General features: G+C 28.8%; 1 non-coding gene across 1 annotated transcript; it reads right to left on the minus strand.

The window, feature by feature from the left end:
- Positions 1 to 11,666: 11,666 nt before the first annotated feature.
- Positions 11,667 to 11,739, minus strand: trnat-agu (transfer RNA threonine (anticodon AGU)). The gene has a single exon. It is a non-coding gene; the product is annotated as a tRNA-Thr (tRNA).
- Between the last annotated feature and the right edge of the window lie 7,448 nt (positions 11,740 to 19,187).

Below are 19,187 nucleotides of genomic sequence, written 5' to 3' on the forward strand. Positions count from 1 at the left end.
CAGTGATGTAGTCTCCAATTTTCGTCAATAGCATGAAAAGTCCAAGAGATGTAGCTGTTCTGAGCTCTAGAAGTCCAAAGGTCAGAAGTAAATGCAGCACTTTTTAGATTTGGCGCAATCTCCGTTATTATGCTCTTCATTCCAGCTTGAACTTCTCTTGACCAAATTGAAAGCTTTCTTGAATATGTTGTTCTGTGATGAAGGCTCAGTTTAGGGTTTGCAATGTCAAACAATTTCTTGAAACCTCTTCCTTCGACTGCTGAAAAGGATGCCAGACCAATGCAAAAGTAATCCAGCATTGCAGAGTCAAACTGTTTTTGAATGGAATTGTCTTTGTCATATTTGGACTTTGTTTCAAGCATTTCGACCATGGTTTGTTGTTTCTTCTTAGGAGGAGGAAGAAGAGAGTCGTCAGTTTTTTCAGAATACTCAACATAATCTTGGCTGTGTTTTTTTCGAGGTGACGATGAAGCCCGCTTGTGTTTCCATCTTTTATTTTCAAAGACATTTTGCACGCCTTGCATTCAGCACCGTCACTTGTTTTTTGAAAATATCTCCAGATTTTGTTTTTTCTTGGTGACATGAGGCAAGAATATTTCTTTTCAATATGAACAATATGTGTCAAGTTGAATTCCACTGGTAAACTAATGAAATTAAGTCGAAAGTGCACCATTTTATACAAAAAGTTTTTGTATTTAAAATCTAATTAAAATTTTTTAATAAGATTTTAAAAAAAAATCTAATTAAAAAATCTACTTAAAAATTAAAAATTTAATTTGTTTTTGTCAAAAAGAAATTAAATTTTTAATTAGATTTATTAAAATCATGGAGTCAAAATATTATTTAATTAAAAAAACAAATAATTAAGCATTTTGTAAATTATAATAATTTTTAATTTGGAAAATAATATTTAAGTCTTGTTCTACTTCTCGCGAGAATTTTCTATTTCTCACGAGAAATGAGAACGAGACGAGATCTCGCTCATGGTTATTTCTAATTTTTAACATTGGAATTGAATTAACAACCAACTATCTTTTATACTAAATAAAAAAACACTCTGGTAAGCAGTGCAAGTAAATTGGTTTACCCGCACTGTTATAAAGATTTTAAATTGTTTAAAAATTTTTTCACATAATAAGTGATCACATAATAATATATGTGATCCCTTCACGGAAAAGAGACCATATATGGGGGATTGACTTATTAATAGCACATAAACAAGCAATAAGAACTAAGCAAAACGATACCAAGATCTTTAAAATATTCTAAGAGGATCCTGAATAATGTTTTTTTAAAATCCAAATATTTTAAAGTATAATTTTTCAAAAAGTTAAGTTTTAAACTTCAACATGCAGAATCTTGTGAAGTTGTTTGAACTTATACAGATAGCAATAGTTTTGAAACAACATTTTGAAAGAAAGTCCAAAGGAATTATAGTCAGAATGGTATTTTTTTTATTGTGAACTTATGTTAGTTTTAACCACCATTTCCTCTGGTCAATCTTGAAAATTTCTTAGAATTAATGTTATCATGTTTGCTATGACTTCATGATTTGCATTCAGATTTTCAGTAAAAACAAACTGTCCATTACCTTTATTGATTTCTGGTAGATCACCACTGACTGAGTTGCAGAGTTTCACATTGACTAGGTTTTTGTCATCGCAATTAAAGAAGTACTCGACGGTTTCTAACGTGACTGCTGAGTACACAAACTATATCATAAGTTTGTATGCAATATAATTGCACTAACGCAATTAAATAATTCAAGCTGCTGACATTGGAAACTCAAAAGTGTGTTTAATATGAATCAGGATAAAACTTGGCGTGTCCGAAGGGTAGAACTTGTAAGGTAATTTTATTGTGCAAACCTGACCAGTTCCTCCTCCAATTTAAATATGCAGTCATAGATCTATTTTTGTTCTGACCTGAACAGGTGTCACCATTCATAGTGACTTCTTTCTCACCAAATATATGGTTTTAAAAAAACTGGTGCAAGTGCTGCTAATTTTATAATATTTGATTACATTTCAACCATGCCAATTTCACACGACCTCCTAACAGTTCAACTGTATATGGTAGGGGAGATCGGGGCTAGTTGGCCGCAAGTTGATGAACTGCGTTTATCTTCAGAGCCTTTCATTAAAAAGTGACAAAAATTACACAGAACCTTCCTAATTGACCATTTCATCATTCACTATAGTATTGTCGGGATCAATATCTGTATTTTTGTTACCCAAGTTAATTTATTTATAACTGGCAAGATGTTTTTTTTAAACAGCATGTCAAAAAAGATTTTGTTTCGTATGCTTTGGGTATTTTAGAGGCTTCAAATTTGTCACCGGCAATATAGAACTTTTTAAAAAATTTATTTATATTGTAATTTTTATAAATTTTTTTAACAATTTAATTTTACCACTTGGCGGTCGATTACACGTCTAACAATGTTTTCATTTTTTTGTCACATAATTTTAATAAATAGGCTTCATAATTAAGATTTGATGAGCATAATGAATTTTTTATTTTGTATCAATAATTTTAAAAAAACATATACATGTACTCTTCCTCCATTTTTTTAAATTTATTCCTAGCGGTTGACTTGTTAATTTATAATTAAATAGTTTATAAATTGAATTAGATTCAAGTGTGTTTTCGCGTCAAGACTCTAAAAGACATTTGACGTCGTACGTGTAATTAAATAATTAATTTGACGTCGTAAGAGTGAACTTATCAAGTTTTTGATTTATGCTTCTAGTATTTACATATAACATAGAAAAAGAATCTTTATTTTTTTGTTTGCTCCATTTAATTCATAAAGATCAAAATACGGTGTATTCGTTAAATTTCATTGAGTTTCTTGGAACATGTTTATGTTTCTTGTTAAAGTTTCTTCAAAAGACTCAAAATTCAAATTACTTTTACTATTTAAAAACCTTGTTCAAAAGCTTCGTTTGATCTCATTTTTAAACGAAAAAAAGATAATAATGAGTTGTTTATGTTGGGGCATTAATATTGCTCTCGTTGTCTTGCAGTTTTCAAAATAATTGTTCAAAATAATAAAACTCCTAAAGCGATAGTTCGGCCTTGATTTATCTTTTAATGCTAAGCTTCTCAGCTAAGAAAGTTAAGTTAGTTAAGGCTTTTTTTAATTTTTCTTTGCTTTTTTTCCATTCTTTTTCATCGCAGCTCTTAAATAATTAATTGACACTCGTCTATATTAATCCACTATATAGTGAGTCTATATCAATCCACGATATAGTGAATCGATATAGACGTAAATAAAGCAAAAAAAAACTAAAAAAACTTAGACATGCCTTGACATAGCTATGTCAACGGGTTTTATTTTTAGTTCATTATTATCTATTAAAATTTTCCCCTGCATCATCTTTACATCCAGCTTTTTTCGTTTTTGAGCTAACTTCCAGGGATGTATTTATATGTTATACTTATATTTGAGTAATAATCTCCCCACATTTACATGTTACACTTATATTTATACATGCAGCAAACTCTAAACATTTATACATTATACTTATATGTTTATACTTATGTCAAATTAGGATGCTTTGGAAAAAAATGCGATGATTGGAGTCTGAGAACAAAAAATCAACTATTTTTAATTTGTTAATTTTTTTTTTAATAAAATATTTTTTTTAATTTAAATTTTTTTTTACTCTTCTTAATTAAATTAATACTTATCCATAAATTTGAAATTTCATCAATAAATTTTAAGTTACACCTGCTTTACGCTGGATAACTCTTTTTCATATACAGATTTTTTTTTCAAGTATCACCAACGAATGTTAGCTTTGGTGTTATCAAGATTATTCTTTACATGTTGGTTGTTTTTTGTTTTTTGTTTTTTTGTTGTTTTTTTGAGCAATTCAAATTCTTATTTACCATATTAACTGTTTCTGTAAATTAATGACAGTATTATCAATACTACTTTTTATAAGTTTAGAGTTTCATGGTTAAAACCATTAAAACAGCATCAGCTTTGCTCATTTATTTAATAATATACTTTACTTTAACAAACAAAAAACTTTTTGTTAAACTTTTTTTAAATAGAATTTTATTATCAAAAAAATAAAAACGTTTGATTGCTTTCGTGTCCAGTGCATTTTATGAACTTTTTTTTTTAATGACAGCTCGTTTGTTTACATTTTCACACAGTTTATTTATGTTTGCTGAAAATTAGAATACATTTGTATCGTCTGCAAATATCTGTTTATTAGAGACTTTTAGAATGTCACTTATATAGAGATTAGAAACAAAAGAGAAGCAATATTTGAACCTGGAGAGACGCAACGCGAACCCGGACGATCATGACATGTTATTTTTAATTATTTTGAGTGACTTTTATCTGTAATAATACACTATTGTCTGTTATACAAAATGCTTTGAACCACTGCACAGTGGGCTAGAATTGTCTGAAGATAGCAAAACTATTTATGGGTTAAATATAAACATATGATACATGTTTAAAGGAATTTTTGGGGCCAAGGATTTCATTTTTGAGCTCCATTTAAAGTTTGGAGTAGTCATAACCGCACAAATGGGGTTGCCAAGCCTGGTTATGGGATGTCTCGATGGTTTTTAAGTTAGATAGGACATGTTGTATGTCTAAATATAGATAATTGCAATCAGAGAATTCAAATCTGGGCATATTCAGTCTTTAGAAGTGATAATGACCGCTCAAATGGTTATTTTAGAGGTGGTCAAGGGTGGTCTTGGGATTACCCGATAATTTTTAATTTAATTATGGCTAAGTGCGGTCAAGATATTTGAATCTAGGCATATTCTGGACACCTTAGTATCGTAGCTGCAAAGCATTTTCATCATTAGATCATAGTTTGTGTATTATATACACAATTTCATTGTGTAGTGCTCTCTGTTGTTTTATTGTAAAACATTAGTATGGGGTGCATGAAATGACTATTTTTCACAAATAATAAACGTTTTTCCGTTTTTCGAGCGTTATTTAAATGAACAAAACACATTTGACACATTTTCTATATGAAAACGGCATTTTGAAAAATTATTTAGACGACATTAAAAATAAAAAACAACAAGTAATTAAAAATCTATTTTTCTCGTAAACGATCTCATTTCTCTTTACTAAACTAAGCTCTTCTTTTTACATAAATAAAAACTTTTTGCATACAAGAAATAAATCTTCTCTTCCATAAATCATCTTTTTACACATATTCACATAAAATTAACACAATAAAACAATTCACAAAAATGTAAATTAAAAAACCGCTTAAACATAACAAAAATAATTACTAATAAAAAAAACAACTAAATGTAAATCACATATTTATCATAGAATGTTCCATAATTTTCCACAAAAACCTTAAAAGTGCTATTTAAAAAAATTAAATAATTAAAAATTTAAAACTGTTGTTTAAGCGTCTTCTTCAATTTTTTAAAGCAAAATCTACAATTGGATATCATTTATAATAAAAGTCTAGTATCTACTGCGCTCAACTGAACCCAGAAAATTTGGTTGTAAATTTTTATCTATATATGAGAGAGCAATTTAAAGTAGACCACATGAGCGGCCTAGTGTTTTTCTGTTTGTGTAAAGGTAAGTATTGAAAAAAAGGTTGCGCATTTTAAGGGGTTTTATTAAAAAACACTTTGAAAAAAAGCATGAAAAATAAATTTTTGTATTTCTTCTTATTTCAATATATGATGCCGATGGACTAATATATACCGTTAAGAAATTAAAATGTTGTGAAATTGTCTTACTGGCCTCATATTTCTTTTTTATATGATTTTTTCATATTTACCAATATTTGAAAGGTAAAAAATTGTCATTGTCGTGTTAAAATTAATATACTGAGTTTAAAATTCATTGTAGGAAAAAAATTATATCCGTTTTAGAGTGCTGTGTGTCACTAGATTACATTTATAAAAAGAAAAGGGGTTTTGCTCATCTCTGGCTCATTGCTCACTGTGGAGTTTTTTAATCTGTATTTTTCCATTTTTTTTAAGTAATAAAAAGTCTATAAGGGCACCTTTAACGATCTTTTTTGGTGAGATCCAAGATTGCATGTTCTGTTGAGTGCTTTTTATTTAGGTTTTTTAAAATGGGTTTTTATTTGTTTTTTATTTAGCATTTTGTTTATGCTTAAGTATTTACACAGACAGTTGTAAATTATTCGTGTTTTAATAGGAAGAACTGATATTTAATAGGAAGAACTTTTTATTGGACTGTAAATTCTTTTTGTTTTAATAACTCAGGAAGAATTGATACAAGATTTATAAATTGGTAGAGTTTTAATTATTTTTAATTTACCTGGTAAATTTCTGTAAGTAATTAGAGTTTAGTATTTGGAAAATGGGTTTAATTTCTTCTAGGAAGCTACATTTTAGAGATATCAATTATTTTTTAGCGTTATTAAAAGTATATTAAATAACAGAGACATTAAGTAAAATAATTATTGAAATTTATCGTGAAATATTTCTGTTGACAATAAAGTGCTTTAATTTTTTTTGGACACTCCGCAAGCAATATTAGCATAATGGACGCAAAAATAATGAAAGTAGAACTAGACAAAAAACAAAGTAGAAATCACCACTTTAGATTTGTATGAGAATATACTAAAATATGTAATGCAAAACATAACTTATTTATAAATTATAAAAAAGTTGAGTTATTAAATTTTTTATAAAAAAAGAGTTTGTAATGATTGGAATAACTTGAATTATGAAACTTTTAATGCGAAAACAATATGTTAAAAACCATAGGTGAAAACAATTTCAAAAACAATATTGATAAAAGAAAAAGTAAACTTAATTAATTAAAGAAATTTATCTTCGCAGACTTTACGAAGTGCCTCAAATACGTAATTTACATTATATGAACCAGTATTATCAGCTTTTTCTTTTAATTCTTGCTGTGATCATATATACAAAAGGTACTTGCCACTCCTTTATCATATCGATAACTTACTATAATTAAAACTTGTTTGGTAATATTATTATCTCTTTAATACTATTATCTCTTTAATATTATTATCTCTTTTTACAAAAAACACGTAATTGTGCATGCTCATGCCCATTATTCCGTTTAAATTCAGAGAAGATTAATAGGACTAATGTCTTTTTGATCTTCTCTGAATTTAAGCGGGAATATGTTTTGGTTAAAGTTTTTTTACCCAAAACATTTCTCGATCTAGATTTAAAAAGCATTGACCACTTTCAAAGTTTTTTTTGCTGTATATTTCAAATAATTGTGTTTAATGGCGTCTTTTTTACGTCCCGTGAGCACACAACGTAAAAAAGACGTCTTTTAAACAATCAAAAAATATTTTTTTAGATCCTGTATTTACTAGGTAGATCTGTTAAAAAAAAATTTTTATGGTGGCTTGATTTCACTTATGTATATCATCGATATATATATATATATATATATATATATATATATATATATATATATATATATATATATATATATATATATATATCAATTAAAATTAATTAAACTAAAAGTTACCAGTTGATTTGTAGTTGTTTTACAAATAAAAAATATTGCTAAACTTTGTTGTAAGAAACTTTCTTTTTGCCTTAGTTGCCAAACTTTACTTAAGTCACACTGCACAGTGACTCAGGACGATCAAAAAAAGGCAAAAGTTAAATACAATTTGACATAAATTGTAAATAAATAATGTTATATATCAAAATAATATTTTTTGGGTCAAAGATTTCAAATTTGTTGATAAATTTTTTTTTACGCACCATTTCGACGCGTATAATGCGCGCGTTAAAGGTGAATACACGCGTACAAAAAAACTTTTCTTTAAGTTTTAGAATCTTCAAGACAAACACATTATCTTGATATATTACTCTACTTGATATTTAAAAAAAAAAGGTTTTTAAAGGATGATACATAGAGAAAAAGATTGATACATAGAGAAAAAAAACTATATTTTGTTACATTTATTTTATTATTTACATTACAATTAATTTAATAACTTCATCTGGTAACGGTTTTCCTCGATAGCTCTTATATTTTCTAAAAGATATGCTTGATACTTTTGGATTTGATCTTACTAGAAGGTAGTGCATCTGATTCATCATTGTGTTTAACCTTGATATTTTTGCCGTGTGCTTAAGTCTAGAATTTCTTATCTGTTTATTTGAACTCTCCAATACATCATCCGAATATACCCCAATAGGCAAAGGTAATTTATGTGATATAGAAGAACTATGCAGTAGCATTTTATGTACAGTAGGAGGCATAACATACCAGTCGTACAAACTCACTATACGTGTAGCTGTTTCAGTGCAGTATAAATCTAATTCATTGATTTTAATAGGATATCCACAAGATGTGGTTATGAGAATATTATGTAATCTTTCAATTGTATCACAATCAACTTTAGTAATTTCAAAAAAAAACTTCACTAATTTTAAATGCTCTTCTGGCAGTATTGCCGTCATTGGTATTTCCAGACCCAGTTTTTGGCATGTCAGCATATAGGCTTAACCGTTCTCTGAAGAGTACCTGAATCTCTTTTTTTTTAAGTCTACAGATAATTTTTCCTCAATTGTTTTTGGCTTATACTTTTTAATTTCAATTTTATAACTCAAATGAAGAATAAATTCCAAGCATTTTATCCAGCAATGCAAAGCTGAAATTCCAAGCCCCAAGGCTGACTCATTCTCAATCTTTGCTTTTAATAAATCAATATTGTTCATTTCATTGGGTTTAGTATTGCACACATTGCAGGATTGAGTGGATTTTGTCTCTGTAAGTGCGTTAACTACTTTATTATCAAACATTGTATGATCAACTCTAGATCTGATATTAAAGGTCACCTTTTTTCATGCAATATCAAAAACTTTGCAAAACGTCTTTAAGGTATTTAGTTGATTTTTTAGATCTGATTCTTCTTCTCTGGATAAAATTGGACTCTCTTTTTTATATTGTAGATGAAGAGGTCTACAAAAGTGACAACTTGAAGGATTTCCATTTTTCCAAATTTCACCATCTTCTACTTTGAGCAATAGATGCACAAAAGCTGTACTAAAAAGATTTTCTTCATTTTTAGTTCTATACCTGTGTTGCTTGCCTCGTATTTCTGTTTGTAAATTCTTTGGCTTGATGCTCCATTAAAACCAATCTCTCCGTATAAAACTTCAAATATTTTGTTACCTTGACCACAATTAGGCACATCAATCATTTGAGTTATTTTACTCACAGTGTGATCTAACATGCTTGGAAGAGTACACTTTGGAGAAATTTCAGAAAAGTATATATTCTCAGGATAGCATTTTAATTTTTCCTCGAAAATATCGTGCAAGGTAGGATAAATATGTACATTGTGTACAAGAGCTGAGTTTTTGATCATTTGATATTGTTTATCGCTGAGATCAGTGTTCATTTGTAACGCAAGAGCTTCCTCTACACTCATATTAATGGGAAAGGTTTTATCCAAAGTTTCATCAACTTTTTCTATCTCTAAAACATTAGAATTTGTTATGGCTTTAACAAATGTCACATTGTTACATCCTGTAAAAACACTATATTACTAAGTTAACTTAATATTACAGGAAATACTAAAGTTGTTCAGTTAAGATTTTTCAAACATCGAATACTTATCAAATAATTTAATCGGATACTTATCGAATAATAAATCGTTCTTTAAAGTTTTCAATAAATATTTTAACAAACTTTTAAATAGTATATAATGACAAAAGCACGTTTTTTAAAACTATATTTAATATTTATGATTTAAAAACTATATTAATAGTTTTAATAGTAATACAAGAAAAAAAAGAAAATTTAAGTTTCCCACCATTTTCATTTGTTTTGATTATAACAAAATACTTTCAAAATTGGTGGAAAACAAGGTTTTTAAGTGTTTAACGACATTTGTATTTTTTTAATAACTTCCAATACCGCAGGAGACCGCAGTAATCCCTTTATATTATTATATTAAAAGTAGAAATGTTAATTAACTAGAAAATATATATATTTTTTTAGAACTCGGTGGAACATTTTTTTAGCTGATAGATAAACCAAAAAAATACAATTACTTGCTGCCTTTTTTTTCAAAAAGTCTTTAAACTTAAACAAAAAAATCAGACTTTTTTTTCTTTTTAGTCAATTTGAAATATATAGAGCCAAAAGATTATCTTCAAAATAAATATACACTTTTATTTAAATTAAAAGTACTCTATTTTAATTAAATAAGAATCTCACATTTTTCAGATTTATTTGAAAGTAATAACAAATTTTTTCACTTCTTTTTACTATATGATACAAAATAAAAGTTTTATTAAAAAAATATTTATACTTTTGAAATAAAAAATTATTGCCATTTAATATTATTTAAAAAAGGGCACTTAATTTATAGAAAAGTTGTGAGGGTTTATTACTATTTTGTTGTTGTTTTGAGTCACTGTGCACCGTATCATACGGCATCATAGTTTGTTTTTATTTTAGCGACAAATTAAACTATTATTAATTATAACTAATGAACAACAGAAAAACGTGCTAAGATTGCTATTCTGCGTGAAAAAGGGTTGATGTTAAATGCTATTGCTGCACGTTTTAATGTAACATATAGCTGCATCATAAAAACATTAAAACGATATCACGTTTGCCAGTGCTTATGAAATTTCAACTAATGTATTCTCCACTGGTGTTGCACTAAGTGTCGTAATAGACGTTTTTGCTAACAATCTAATTTAAAAAGCCATGTTCCAGCAGAAAAATTTTGCCTTTTTCAAAAAAATGTAAAAGACTGTATGGTATTTTTTTAGAAATAAAAGGACTGGTTACCAGAAGATTGGGAGGATGTATTATTTAGTGACGGACCCTTAATCAAACAATTTGGTTGTCGTTCTACAAGAGTTAGACCGCCGACATCCCAACAATACAACTCATAACAATACAACTTTTTTCCCAATATTTAACGAAAGTCATGCTTTTTTACACAATTACATAATGTTCCGAACTTTGATCGTAACTGAATATATAATACGCCACTGTAATACATATATGTATTACATTTTTTACAAATATAAACAAGGCTTTTAAAAGAAGATCACAATGATCTTATACTCAGAAGCCATTTACAAGTGAGAGTACGTAAATTAATATAAAAATTTTTACAAGATTAAAAAGTAATAGTAACATAACAATAAATAGTATAAGTATAAGATGTACTCGAGTATACAGGGCCGCCGACAGGGAGGGCAAGAGGGACAGTTAGTCCCGTTTGGCAGATATCCAAGGGGCGCCAAATGAAAAGAAGGTACCTAAAAAAAAAAAGAAAAAAAAGTTGTATGTCTAATATATAATGAAATTTTGTTAAACATGGGCACAAATCAGGGTTGCCGTCCTAGGCGGCGTGACGGCTCTCGGCGGTCCTGCAAGTATAAAATAAAAATTAAACTAACATAACTTAAAACAATACAACATTATTTCTTGATTTTTGAAAAAAGCTATTGTCGAACAGTATATTTACACATTTTGTATAACAAATTTATACTGCTATACAAATATGTAAAAAAAAATCTTTTAAATAAAAATTTATTGCAATATAACTTAGGATTAGTCGTTAAGCTGAGACCCAAAAATTATTAAAATAAAAGACATAAAAAATGACACAAAACAAAAAAAACATATAAATGTAAAAATACAAAAGAGCAGGCACTGCCCGGATTTGAACCGGGGATCTCCTGTTTACTAGACAGGCGCTTTAACCGCTAAGCCACAGCACCGATGTCTAACATTGATTGTTTATTTATTATATATTATATAATGTTTGATTTTGTATATAAACATAGATTTTACAACATATTTTTATTTAATTATGTATATTTATAAGACAGCGTATACGCTGTCTCAGAAACTATTATTAAATTTGTATAAATTATTAATTCTGTGTATATGTATGCATTGTAAAAATTATAGTTTTTACAATGCATACATTGTAAAAACTATAAAAGCAAATTTTAAATGCGTATATACTTTTAAAGTATTTGTAATTTGTATTTTAAATACTTTTTCAGTCGAGTAGCTAGTATTTGTATTCTAAATGCAATTTTTGATACATTTTGTATTCTCAATGTATTTCAAAATACAAAATGTTTTTTATTTTAAATTTTTAATTAAAATAAGAATTAAAATAAAGAAATATTCTGAAAGGTGAGAAAAAGAGGTCTGAAAGATGGGTCTGCACAAAAAAAAAAAAAAAAAAAAAAGAGGCTATAAGCTGAAAATAGCCTTCTTTCTGCACACACCCTCCCCTTCCTAGAATTGTCTATGTTAACAGAAGTGATATTTAAATTCAATATATAATTTCTATTTCAGTTTTTATTCAGTTCTTGTAACATTGATTTAGCTTCAAATTCTGATTTTACTCGTAAATAATTCCTTATTTAACTTCACATTTTAGTTGCTATTGAGTTATTATTTTATTTTTATCAAATTTTTATGCGATTTTTAACTGGATATTAACTTATTATCATTATAAAAGTTTTAAGACAACAATATTTAAACAGTTTCTTATATAATATAATACAATGTAAATATGCAAACAAATAGTCATTCAATGATTCAATTAAATTGAGATAAGATTTTTTTTTTTAACTGAAAGAAAATATGTGATTGAATTTCATCCGCATATTCTTCTTCATTTTCATAAAAACTCTCATTTCAAATGTCTTTTTCATTCGATTACGACGTTTAACAGTTAATGTTTCACAAAGTGAAAGAATCTTTTCAGTTTGATTAAGAAGTTAGTGGTTATTTTCTGTTTTTAAATGCATAATACAGTTTAGATTACGGGTACAAATTTTCACATCAAATAAATTTCAGTAACATTTTAAAAATAAAAAACAGAAACATAACTGAAAAATCAAAAAGGTACTAACTCTTAATTAAATACAAAATCTGCTTTTCATTTGGGGTAAACTCGAACTGTTTTTAGCATTTTATTTATATGTCCAACTTGTTTGCAGTAAGAACACGTGCAGTGGCGGATCCAGCATTTTTTGATCTTTGCGATTCAAACCCCCCTCAATTTGAGGGGGTTGTAATTTTTATATGGTCATAATTTTTAAACGCTGAGAGATAATACTATGAAACTTAAAAATTATGGATGAATATAAGTCTAGTTGAGAATAATACAAAAAATATTTCACCAACTTGTTGCTCTCACGTTTGGGGCAGGTGTAGCAAAAACTTTGGGGCTTTTTTGTTCCCAGCCTCCAATCATCGCAATTTTTTGCAAACTCTCATTATTTGACATAAGTATAAACATGTAAATGTGTGGAGTTAGCTCCATGTCTGGAAGTTAGCTATCTCAAAGATCAAAAAATGCTGGATCCACCACTGATGTGGACGGCTTTCTTTTAACTGGAGGCAAACCAATCGAAAAATCTAGATTTCCAACCGTTTCTTGAACTGTTTTGCGAACATTTGCTGTTCTGACCTAGGAATAAAAAATGATTAAAGATAATTAGTGATGTTTTCATTGTTTAAAGCCTAAACATTAAGTCAAATATATCTGTATTTTAATTCTCGTAATGATGGTATAAAACCTGGGCAAACGTTATCCTGTCAACTTGTGGCTTTGGACAAATTAAATCTTTCCCGCGTTCTGAAACAAAAATTCGGATGCTATCGTAGAGATACCATTGTCTTTCTGATGAGAAAAGTTTAGATTGTAATATTTGTGGCGTGGTAATTTTTGAGATGAGTTGGTGTTCCCATATTTGGAATTCTACCTCCACACTATCTGAACCAATCTTACAAGTAATCACTCCAGGTTTATCAAAATGAAATGTGAAAGAGTGCAATTGCTTGATATTAGGAATTGTTTTAAAATTAGGTGAAAGCTGTTTTTGCCAATCATATGTTGGAACAAAATTGAACCATTCTCGTCACCGACAATGATTTATTCAATTGATTGAAATTGGAGTACTAGCATCTATGCATGCAGCAAACTTTTTGACCGAAGCTACTTCACTTCGCCAAAACTTGGATTTCAGAATCCCAAATCCTGCATCTGGAGAGAATTTCGTGTGACCGACAGGTAAAAACATTATAGTTATTTTTTGGCTTAACCCAACAGCTACTCTCCAAGAGAAATACTGTATTACAATGTTGTTTTTATTTTGCCCTATGCAGTTGTAAGCATGGCAATCTATCTTTGATAGAACATTTATGTTTAGAAAGGTAGTGATGAATCATACTCAAAGTACAGTTTGCACCCTTTCCGGTTAACATGTTTTCAGGTATCACATAATTGTGCTGAACACAGGCCAATTCATTTGCAATACCAAAAATCCCAACTTTAAACGGAGTTAAAAAATAGATAGGTCTAAGTTGATCTGGTAAGTTTGGTAGAAAGATTTGCTGTGCATAGTCAAAAGAAATGTGTGAAGATTCATTTTTTTTCGCCAGTTTGCTACAATCATGATAAACAGAACGCTCTTTCTCAACTAACTTTAGATGTTTTAACATCTCACTTATACGCTCTCGTTTGACTTCTACTTCTAGATTAACCATTTTTATAGTGTTATTCTGACACACACTGCATAAGTCCGAGCGCGGACGTTATATAACAATAAAAGGCAAGGCCATTCTCCAAATCTTCGAGAAAGCTATAATTTGCAGCGAATGCATTCCAGACAATTCACATGCGGATTTATATTTTTCATGTATGCTTTTCTTTGTCTCCCATGACGAAAGAAGCATCATCCGATGATCTCTTATTCCTCAAGTTTTTCCGGGTTTTCAGTATAATTCATTATAAATTGAACAATTGCAGTGGCATCTACTTTTGTACAAGTATTTTTGGGTTGTCTTCCAGTATTGCCATGTCTACGAGGAGCAATTCCAAACTTAATGACTCGCCTGCGTAGTAGACGGAGACGTTTACAACCAATCCTATGCAAAAACAGGAATGTTTTCAAGCACATCTTGTATCCATGAAACCGATAATCCATCAGTGTTTTTGATCGAAGTTCATTTTGATCTTCATAACGATTACAACACATTAGCCTTTCACTCGTGTAAAGCAGAGCACTTAACTGGGCAACAATATTGTCATTCAGTTTGTTTTCATGTTCAAACATCCCATCAGTATCAAAACATTGTAGTCTGTATTCGCGTATTTCTGAATGTGAGAAGCGCGCCATACAGTTTTTATTTTTTACTCCTTGATTACATCCACAACCAGATTTTATAAATTTTTGTATTTTTCCTCATCTTCATTTTCAAATAACTGTGAGTAAAGTGAACGGAGAGGAGTTATTGTCTTAATGGTGTTTTCAAGAACAACAATGTTATTTTGGATTGTCAGTTCATCCTGTGAAGTTGAAGCCAAAGGTGCATTCTCACTCATTGGTTCATCGTGCAAAGTCGAGGTTAAAGATTGATTCTCATCTATCGCCGCTTCATTATTGCTAGATGCTTGGTTATCAGATGAATCAGACATTAAAGAATAATCATCAAAATCATTTTCACCATTTCTATATTCAAAGAAATCGTGCAGGGCCTATTACGTCAGCATTTTAAATTAATTTGTTTCTAAAGTAGCACCTGTTAAAAGGAATTCAACAAAGAAAAGCATATTTAAAATTATTTCTTTATTTAATCTAATAGTTGTTTTATCAATCAATAATTGATGGTACTACGATTTAAAACATAACAAAAAATTTAATAAAATATTTGGTCACCATTTCGGTTTAAAGGGTTAATAAATAACATTCAAACAAGTTATATTTTCAATACATTCTTAGGATTTTCAACGATTATTGATCAAAAATAAAAAGTATTATATACTGGCACGCTAAAACGTTGATAATACAGCATAAAAAATATTTAACAAGGAGTTCTTTACTTCTAGAGGAGAGAAAATTATCAAAACAGTTCTGATGAAGAGTTGGTACCTTTTCCACATTTAAAAAAAATCCTTTTTTGCAACTACCAAAAAAAATTTTTCACAAAAAAACACCTAATATGCATTGTAATATAATAAAACTATAAAAAAAACAATAATCTCGTTTTTGAATTTTTCGACCTGACTAACTATTATGTCAAATATCTCTGTAACTAGAAACTAAGACTTGGTACCTTTTCCTGTGAGGCGCCTCATTTGTTTGTACTGCGAAGGGTTCTAAAAGAGAGGAAGTATTTTTAAGCCAAACCCATTTATTTGCTTTGAGTGTGTCAATTTCTAGTGTGTATATTTAAGTAAACCAACTGAAATTAAAGATTTTTTAATAGCAATTATAAAAACTAATAATTGTCATCGTTTACGTTTTTTTTTTACGTTTATTTTTCGATTCATGCTTTTGAGAAGTGAATTAAAAGACTGGGTATATAGTCTTTACTAAATATCTAGTCTTTCAACGATAATGACTAAAGAACTTCTTTAACTTTATTACTACTTCTATTTTCTTAGTTTAAATAACACTTTTGTGTATTTTAAACTCCCGAAAACAGTTTGTGTAACCTAATAACATAAATAATATATACCTTCATTCATTGGTGTCTTTATTTTTAACTATCGGTTTATCTGATATGTACTGTTCCATCTTGTGGTACAGTCAGTGATCACAGTCTTCCCATATTGATGAATGAGTTTTTCTTTTGCCACACTTGATTTTCTAATTTTCGATGCAACTTGTTTTGTTTCTGAGATAGTTGCACTATAATGTTTGTAAATTAGTTTTATAAAAAGCTAAAGTGTGTCAGACATACAGGGCATTCAAAGATATGGAATATATTTAATCATATATATAAATCAGTAGAGTCAGACTGTGAATGGTTGTCTTCCTCATTTGTTTAAACCAGATTGAGGCGCGTAAAATTTTGACTCGTTTTAAGGCTGCGTGCTCTAACTGTAAGAGTTTAATGGCTATAACAATATTAGGCCCATTGTCTGAAACAATCAACATATCTTCTCTAACTATCCAATGATTAAGACATTTTTATGAACATTCCACAAGTATCTCACCCGTGTGCGGATGTTGGAGTTCCGTCAAATTTAGGAAAACATTTCGTGTTTAATAGATTGTGGAGTCATGGAAGCATGCATTCGAAGGAAAAATGCTGTGAAACCCTTTGTTGTCCAACCATAGAAACAATTTGTTAGAGATTTGTTGATTTGTGCTTCGCGTGCACAAATCAAAAATTCTTTCAGCCGTGCATATTGAATAAGAAGACGTTATTTTATCCGCTTGCTCAGTGTTGCAGACCCTGTAATATAAAAACCAAAGTTAAAACTATAGCACTTAATGTTGTAGTTATGGATAAATATGCGAAGTAAACACGGCGGTCATATTGGCTTTTAAAACTCCCAAAGCTTCTTTAAAGAAATTACTTTAAATTTACTTTTTTTTGTAAAATGTACGATACTGAAATAAGAATAAACTTAACACTGGCTGAGCTAAATTTGTGTTCTATTTTAACCATACTAAACATTAAATAATGATCAGGATTTATACTGTCAGGAAAAGTCAGGGGCAAAAGTGTCTTTTTTAACTGGGTCAGGAAAAGCAGGGAATTTACTTAGTGGTCAGGGGAAACAGTAGCTTTTTTTCTCAGTGAGTCAGAGAATGATAAAATATTTTTAATTCTAAATTTCTTTTTTTACCCAAGACTATAATAAATTGTTAATGTTTCTAGGATTTTTCAATGAAATCTTGAAATGTCAAATGTTGGTTGTGTTTAAGTTTAATCATTTTAAATACAAATTATTTTATTGACAGTTAAATATTTTTATTTTTGAAGTTTTCTTTTTTTATATAAAATTTAATTATCAATTATCTGATGTTCATTGGAGTTTTAAAATCTAAAAATTTTTTTTTTCTTTTTTAAATTAGTATTTTAAATAATTGTAAACCTTATTCCTAAATAATTTTAAGGCTTTTGTATATTCTTAATAAGAAAATCTTATTATAAACATTTATTTCAATTTTTTAAAGTTTTCACTTTTTTTAATCCTTTTTTTTGTATCAAACATTTTAACTTGGCAAAGCCAAATTAAAATACATTGTTAGTTATGGAATTGCACCTCACTACAGGGAGCTTTTAAAAGTACAAGTTTGTGCATCAGAATGGCTTGCTGTTTGTAATGATGAAAGTTTGAACAAAGTCATTCAAGAGTTTGAGATTTTATAGTGAGCTTTTGAGAGATTAAGAATAAGAGATCAACAAGCTAAGTAACAAAGTTAAAGTATGGTATTGGGACTCTGTTTTACGGACATTGCAATAGACTTAAGAGAATAAATAATGATTTATCTGGTTTGGATTTATCCAAACAAGTACAACTACCTATGCATGGTCCTAATGTGAACTGGAAGATTCTCAGGGAGATACAATTGGAAAGAGAAGAAGTTTGAATAAATTTGTAAACATCGATATCAAAGAAAATGGGCAAATATAAAAAAGATAATTGATTTTTGGCAAAATCTATCATCTTTTAAAAGGCCATCATCAAAGAGCTGTTTTCAATTTCCGTTTTTGATTATAAAAAAAAGTCAGTTGAAATACTTAAGCTTTTCTTTTTTATACTTTTTTTTTTTTCTACATCACGCCTTTTTTTTTCTACATCTCGCCTTTTTTTTTTCTACATCACGCCTTTTTTTTCTACATCACGCCTTTTTTTTTCTACATCACGCCTTTTGCAGTCAGAAAATCTGAGAAAATAACAAACAGATGATCCAATGTTGTCTTTTCTGGGCAAGGACCTGGAGATATTGCATAGATTCCTAATGCCGTCGGTTGTTAAAACTGATATTTTTCTTAAATGTGATTTTGTTCTTAACTTATTAGAGCTTAATGTTACTGATAAAGGTATTTATCTAAAGATAAAAGATATTTATTTTAGATTTTTAGCTAAAGAAAATCTTCAGAATTTATTACGCAAAAATAAAGTAAAATCTGCAGATATAAAAAAGTTTTAGAAGGAAGCTGCAAGTATGGTCATTCTTTTATTGGAGAAAATTACTTAAAAAAGTCCATTACATCATTGCATGGTAAGAAATGCAAATGTGTTTGATCTAAGTTCCTGTATATGACCAATCCGATTAATAAATCGGATTGGTCATATACAAATTCTGTATACAAATATTCAAATTAAGAAGCAAGAAGAAACAACTCTTGACTCATTGAAGAATATTAATGCAACTTTAGCAGAGAAAGTTTTGCCACA

Source organism: Hydra vulgaris, chromosome 09 (genome assembly GCF_038396675.1).
Source record: "Hydra vulgaris chromosome 09, alternate assembly HydraT2T_AEP".
Taxonomy (NCBI): domain Eukaryota; kingdom Metazoa; phylum Cnidaria; class Hydrozoa; order Anthoathecata; family Hydridae; genus Hydra; species Hydra vulgaris.